At 54.5% G+C, this 7,500-nt stretch overlaps 3 non-coding genes across 3 annotated transcripts in view; all 3 read right to left on the bottom strand.

Annotated features, from left to right (window-relative positions):
- Window positions 1-1,485, bottom strand: part of LOC126444882 (large subunit ribosomal RNA) — a 4,224-nt gene extending 2,739 nt beyond the window's left edge. Inside the window, exon 1 of the ribosomal RNA XR_007582815.1 lies at window positions 1-1,485. This exon is cut by the window's left edge and continues 2,739 nt beyond it. This is a non-coding gene — a ribosomal RNA (large subunit ribosomal RNA).
- A 188-nt stretch (window positions 1,486-1,673) lies between these two features.
- Window positions 1,674-1,828, bottom strand: LOC126444885 (5.8S ribosomal RNA). The gene has a single exon (XR_007582816.1). It is a non-coding gene; the product is annotated as a 5.8S ribosomal RNA (ribosomal RNA).
- A 353-nt stretch (window positions 1,829-2,181) lies between these two features.
- On the bottom strand, window positions 2,182-4,090 carry LOC126444877 (small subunit ribosomal RNA). Its single transcript, XR_007582810.1, has one exon. It is a non-coding gene; the product is annotated as a small subunit ribosomal RNA (ribosomal RNA).
- Between the last annotated feature and the right edge of the window lie 3,410 nt (window positions 4,091-7,500).

Here is a 7,500-nt window from a genome sequence, read left to right on the forward strand (position 1 = left end):
AGCGCCAGTTCTGCTTACCAAAAGTGGCCCACTTGGCACTCCGATCCGAGTCGTTTGCTCGCGGCTTCAGCATATCAAGCAAGCCGGAGATCTCACCCATTTAAAGTTTGAGAATAGGTTGAGGTCGTTTCGGCCCCAAGGCCTCTAATCATTCGCTTTACCGGATGAGACTCGTACGAGCACCAGCTATCCTGAGGGAAACTTCGGAGGGAACCAGCTACTAGATGGTTCGATTAGTCTTTCGCCCCTATACCCAGCTCCGACGATCGATTTGCACGTCAGAATCGCTACGGACCTCCATCAGGGTTTCCCCTGACTTCGTCCTGGCCAGGCATAGTTCACCATCTTTCGGGTCCCAACGTGTACGCTCTAGGTGCGCCTCACCTCGCAATGAGGACGAGACGCCCCGGGAGTGCGGAGGCCGCCGCCCCGTGAAGGGCGGGGAAGCCCCATCCTCCCTCGGCCCGCGCAAGGCGAGACCTTCACTTTCATTACGCCTTTAGGTTTCGTACAGCCCAATGACTCGCGCACATGTTAGACTCCTTGGTCCGTGTTTCAAGACGGGTCGTGAAATTGTCCAAAGCTGAAGCGCCGCTGACGGGAGCGATTATTCCGCCCGAGAGCATCCCGAGCCAACAGCGGCGCGGGTCCGGGGCCGGGCCAGGTAGGTCCGTCATCCGGGAAGAACCGCGCGCGCTTGCCGGGAGCCCGAGCGCCCAAAGGGGCGAATCGACTCCTCCAGATATACCGCCGGGCAGCCAGCCAGGACACCGGGGCTCTGCCCAACAGACGCGAACCGAGGCCCGCGGAAGGACAGGCTGCGCACCCGGGCCGTAGGCCGGCACCCAGCGGGTCGCGACGTCCTACTAGGGGAGAAGTGCGGCCCACCGCACACCGGAACGGCCCCGCCCCGCGGCGAGTGGAAAGGCAACCGGACACGACCCCGCCGCGAATTGCTCCGCGCGGGCGGCCGGCCCCATCTGCCGAGGGCGGAGGCCAGTGGCCGGATGGGCGTGAATCTCACCCGTTCGACCTTTCGGACTTCTCACGTTTACCCCAGAACGGTTTCACGTACTTTTGAACTCTCTCTTCAAAGTTCTTTTCAACTTTCCCTCACGGTACTTGTTCGCTATCGGTCTCGTGGTCATATTTAGTCTCAGATGGAGTTTACCACCCACTTGGAGCTGCACTCTCAAGCAACCCGACTCGAAGGAGAGGTCCCGCCGACGCTCGCACCGGCCGCTACGGGCCTGGCACCCTCTACGGGCCGTGGCCTCATTCAAGTTGGACTTGGGCTCGGCGCGAGGCGTCGGGGTAGTGGACCCTCCCAAACACCACATGCCACGACAGGCGGCAGCCTGCGGGGTTCGGTGCTGGACTCTTCCCTGTTCGCTCGCCGCTACTGGGGGAATCCTTGTTAGTTTCTTTTCCTCCGCTTAGTAATATGCTTAAATTCAGCGGGTAGTCTCGCCTGCTCTGAGGTCGTTGTACGAGGTGTCGCACGCCACACCGCCAGCCGGCTGTGCACGCTACCGAGTAAGTACCGGTATGCGAACCGCCAGGCGACGGGCGCGCATCGCACGTTTAAGGAGACGCGGCCGGCCCCACAGGCGGCCACGACACTCCCAGGTCTGCGAAGCGGGGCAAACGCCGCGCGCTTCAGTATACGTAGCCGACCCTCAGCCAGACGTGGCCCGGGAACGGAATCCATGGACCGCAATGTGCGTTCGAAACGTCGATGTTCATGTGTCCTGCAGTTCACATGTCGACGCGCAATTTGCTGCGTTCTTCATCGACCCACGAGCCGAGTGATCCACCGTCCTGGGTGATCTTTTCATAGTTTCCACCATCTCTTTCGAGACAGTTGCATAGGCGGGACTGAGGCGTGTGGCGGCCCTGTTCCAGCGTTCAGTGTCCAACGGCCTCACGGCCGATGGGCGTCGTACGGCTCCACACCGGAGCGGACAGGCAGTCGGGCGAAAGTCATTCAAAACCGGCGCCAGGCGCCAGGTGCCGCAGGCCAGCCGCTCCAGCGCTTCAGCGCTCGTACCACACAACATTGCCGTTAGTTTTGAGACGAACGCGTGGTTCCGCACGCGGCGCACGGCTACTGCGAGCCGTACAGGTAGCTGCGTGTTGCGCGACACGACACGCACATCGAAAGACATGCAGTCTAGTCGGTAATGATCCTTCCGCAGGTTCACCTACGGAAACCTTGTTACGACTTTTACTTCCTCTAAATGATCAAGTTTGGTCATCTTTCCGGTAGCATCGGCAACGACAGAGTCAATGCCGCGTACCAGTCCGAAGACCTCACTAAATCATTCAATCGGTAGTAGCGACGGGCGGTGTGTACAAAGGGCAGGGACGTAATCAACGCGAGCTTATGACTCGCGCTTACTGGGAATTCCTCGTTCATGGGGAACAATTGCAAGCCCCAATCCCTAGCACGAAGGAGGTTCAGCGGGTTACCCCGACCTTTCGGCCTAGGAAGACACGCTGATTCCTTCAGTGTAGCGCGCGTGCGGCCCAGAACATCTAAGGGCATCACAGACCTGTTATTGCTCAATCTCGTGCGGCTAGAAGCCGCCTGTCCCTCTAAGAAGAAAAGTAATCGCTGACAGCACGAAGGATGTCACGCGACTAGTTAGCAGGCTAGAGTCTCGTTCGTTATCGGAATTAACCAGACAAATCGCTCCACCAACTAAGAACGGCCATGCACCACCACCCACCGAATCAAGAAAGAGCTATCAATCTGTCAATCCTTCCGGTGTCCGGGCCTGGTGAGGTTTCCCATGTTGAGTCAAATTAAGCCGCAGGCTCCACTCCTGGTGGTGCCCTTCCGTCAATTCCTTTAAGTTTCAGCTTTGCAACCATACTTCCCCCGGAACCCAAAAGCTTTGGTTTCCCGGAGGCTGCCCGCCGAGTCATCGGAGGAACTGCGGCGGATCGCTGGCTGGCATCGTTTATGGTTAGAACTAGGGCGGTATCTGATCGCCTTCGAACCTCTAACTTTCGTTCTTGATTAATGAAAACATACTTGGCAAATGCTTTCGCTTCTGTTCGTCTTGCGACGATCCAAGAATTTCACCTCTAACGTCGCAATACGAATGCCCCCGCCTGTCCCTATTAATCATTACCTCGGGTTCCGAAAACCAACAAAATAGAACCGAGGTCCTATTCCATTATTCCATGCACACAGTATTCAGGCGGGCTTGCCTGCTTTAAGCACTCTAATTTGTTCAAAGTAAACGTGCCGGCCCACCGAGACACTCAATAAAGAGCACCCTGGTAGGATTTCAACGGGGTCCGCCTCGGGACGCACGAGCACGCACGAGGCGGTCGCACGCCTTCGGCTCGCCCCACCGGCAGGACGTCCCACGATACATGCCAGTTAAACACCGACGGGCGGTGAACCAACAGCGTGGGACACAAATCCAACTACGAGCTTTTTAACCGCAACAACTTTAATATACGCTATTGGAGCTGGAATTACCGCGGCTGCTGGCACCAGACTTGCCCTCCAATAGATACTCGTTAAAGGATTTAAAGTGTACTCATTCCGATTACGGGGCCTCGGATGAGTCCCGTATCGTTATTTTTCGTCACTACCTCCCCGTGCCGGGAGTGGGTAATTTGCGCGCCTGCTGCCTTCCTTGGATGTGGTAGCCGTTTCTCAGGCTCCCTCTCCGGAATCGAACCCTGATTCCCCGTTACCCGTTACAACCATGGTAGGCGCAGAACCTACCATCGACAGTTGATAAGGCAGACATTTGAAAGATGCGTCGCCGGTACGAGGACCGTGCGATCAGCCCAAAGTTATTCAGAGTCACCAAGGCAAACGGACCGGACGAGCCGACCGATTGGTTTTGATCTAATAAAAGCGTCCCTTCCATCTCTGGTCGGGACTCTGTTTGCATGTATTAGCTCTAGAATTACCACAGTTATCCAAGTAACGTGGGTACGATCTAAGGAACCATAACTGATTTAATGAGCCATTCGCGGTTTCACCTTAATGCGGCTTGTACTGAGACATGCATGGCTTAATCTTTGAGACAAGCATATGACTACTGGCAGGATCAACCAGGGAGCTGCGTCAACTAGAGCTGAGCAGCCGGCCGCCCGGGAGTGTGTCCCGGGGGCCCGCGCGAACACGCAAGCGTCCGCTCAATTATTCTGCAAACAGGAGGAGGCTGAGCTCCCCTGCACAACACACCTCGAAACCCTCTCAGGTCCCGGCGGCGCGCAGCGCCGTCCTAAGTACTTGGTCGGGTTCGAGAGAGGCGCAATCGCCCGGAGTTAGGCGAGTAGACGCTTTAGGTGCGACCACCCGTGCTCCCAACTGAGCTTGCCGCTGCCGACAGAGGCCCGGGAGCGTGCTGTCGTGGCATTGCCGGCGGGAGACAACACGCGCCACCTACGGTGACCGGCAGCTCCAACGCCAGCGCCACAGAAGGACAAAAGCCCCACTTGGGTGCCGAAGCGAACTCTCCCAGCACAGCGCACGCGCCAACACGTCCGCACAGCTGCGATACAAACCACCTGCGAGAACCGCTGGGGCGACCGAGCAGCAGACGGCGTCGCGGCGCCGAGCGCCGGGCGGCGGCGCATCCTCAGCGCACACAGTCCTCAATCGGACCAGCACACTGCAGATGGCCACCGCGCTTCGCACCGGGCCCGCGAGGACCTACTTTGGCCGCAAGGCGCCGCGAGCAGGGGGCGCCGGCGCGCAGCTGCGCCGCCTGCCGCGTCCGTCGGCCGGCGCGCCTGCCACTGGCCGCCCCCACCAGCCGGCTGTAGCGCGTGCGCCCACGCACCGCGCTGCCAGCACGCCGGGCGGCCCCCCCTCACCGGCCGGGGACGGTCCCACCCAGCCACCGCCGCGTATCGCCTCACACCCAGATCCCCTTTCGCGTTCGTGGGCATGGTGGGTCCCCTTTCACGTTCGTGGGCATGGTGGGTATCCCTGAAACAACCGGTTAATAGCTCGACCGATCGTCGCCAACACTGATTCACCTCTAGCGAGAACAACCGCACCACAACGGGTTACCTGTTGTTCATTTGCGTAACGTCACCAGCAAACGTAGACGTCCATCGCCATTTGCAACGAGTATTGCATGCCTGTGTCAGGTGTCACAACACACTACGTCTGCCCACATAGACGCAACAACATGTGCACGCCTCGAGAACACGTGGAAGGTAGCCCCCGTACGTATGCGGTGTCCATTGCGCGAACGACTGTCAGCCGGCCTCTGCAGGATGTCGCAGATGTGGAACGCGGTGCAACATGCTATCACGGTGTGTGAGAAGAGACGACTACGTCCGAATACACGCTCCACTACATCAACAGACTGCTCATGCTGATCGCCATCCAGGGCGTCCGTTCCTCCCACACGTCTGAATGGCGTACCACACTGCAATCCAGCTCTTATAGGGAGACGACACGTAGCTGCGTGCACAATATTTGGACTGTATGGTCTGCCGTTGCTAGGCGCAGTCGTCGTACGGTCACACATGTGCCACGATGTATCATTCAGTACATACGGACCAATGTGCAGTACAGTTTGTGGGTTTTGCGTACATCGGCGGACAGGTGACAGGCCGTACCACAACGTAGGCTGAGTACGTCGGCATGCGAAGGGCATTGAACATGCAAACTTCTCAACGACCAGCTTGCGAAGGCAGGGGGGAAGGGGGGGGGGCATGTACGTCCTGCTGCTATCCACATTACAGTGTATAGCAGGAGCATGTGGAAAGTCAGCAACACCTGCAAGGTGTTTAACATGACGCGATACACAGGGGACCGGGCAGTGCGAATAGCGAACTATATTGCGAGGGTTGCGGTTAGGCAACACTACACTAATTTAACGAGTTGCATAACAATTACAGAGCAGGTTCAGCGACAACGTGCGTCAGGTTAAGGCGCAATATAGGTTAGGTTGAGGCACAATATAGGTTAGGTTAAGGCACAACATGGGTTACGTTAAGGCACAAATTGGGTTACGTTAAGGCACAACATGGGTTACGTTAAGGCACAACATGGGTTACGTTAAGGCACAAATTAGGTTACGTTAAGGCACAAATTAGGTTACGTTAAGGCACAAATTAGGTTACGTTAAGGCACAAATTAGGTTACGTTAAGGCACAAATTAGGTTACGTTAAGGCACAAATTAGGTTACGTTAAGGCACAAATTAGGTTACGTTAAGGCACAAATTAGGTTACGTTAAGGCACAAATTAGGTTACGTTAAGGCACAAATTAGGTTACGTTAAGGCACAAATTAGGTTACGTTAAGGCACAAATTAGGTTACGTTAAGGCACAAATTAGGTTACGTTAAGGCACAAATTAGGTTACGTTAAGGCACAAATTAGGTTACGTTAAGGCACAAATTAGGTTACGTTAAGGCACAAATTAGGTTACGTTAAGGCACAAATTAGGTTACGTTAAGGCACAAATTAGGTTACGTTAAGGCACAAATTAGGTTACGTTAAGGCACAAATTAGGTTACGTTAAGGCACAAATTAGGTTACGTTAAGGTACAATATGGGTTAGGTTAAGGTACAATATGGGTTAGGTTAAGGTACAATATGGGTTAGGTTAAGGTACAATATGGGTTAGGTTAAGGTACAATATGGGTTAGGTTAAGGCACAACGTAGGTTAGGTTAAGGCACAACATAGGTTAGGTTAAGGCACAACATAGGTTAGGTTAAGGCACAACATAGGTTAGGTTAAGGCACAACATAGGTTAGGTTAAGGCACAACATAGGTTAGGTTAAGGCACAACATAGGTTAGGTTAAGGCACAACATAGGTTAGGTTAAGGCACAACATAGGTTAGGTTAAGGCACAACATAGGTTAGGTTAAGGCACAACGTAGGTTAGGTTAAGGCACAACGTAGGTTAGGTTAAGGCACAACGTAGGTTAGGTTAAGGCACAACGTAGGTTAGGTTAAGGCACAACGTAGGTTAGGTTAAGGCACAACGTAGGTTAGGTTAAGGCACAACGTAGGTTAGGTTAAGGCACAACGTAGGTTAGGTTAAGGCACAACGTAGGTTAGGTTAAGGCACAACGTAGGTTAGGTTAAGGCACAACGTAGGTTAGGTTAAGGCACAACGTAGGTTAGGTTAAGGCACAACGTAGGTTAGGTTAAGGCACAACGTAGGTTAGGTTAAGGCACAACGTAGGTTAGGTTAAGGCACAACGTAGGTTAGGTTAAGGCACAACGTAGGTTAGGTTAAGGCACAACGTAGGTTAGGTTAAGGCACAACGTAGGTTAGGTTAAGGCACAACGTAGGTTAGGTTAAGGCACAACGTAGGTTAGGTTAAGGCACAACGTAGGTTAGGTTAAGGCACAACGTAGGTTAGGTTAAGGCACAACATAGGTTAGGTTAAGGCACAACATAGGTTAGGTTAAGGCACAACATAGGTTAGGTTAAGGCACAACATAGGTTAGGTTAAGGCACAACATAGGTTAGGTTAAGGCACAACATAGGTTAG

This window comes from Schistocerca serialis, unplaced genomic scaffold (genome assembly GCF_023864345.2).
Source record: "Schistocerca serialis cubense isolate TAMUIC-IGC-003099 unplaced genomic scaffold, iqSchSeri2.2 HiC_scaffold_305, whole genome shotgun sequence".
Lineage (NCBI taxonomy): Eukaryota > Metazoa > Arthropoda > Insecta > Orthoptera > Acrididae > Schistocerca > Schistocerca serialis.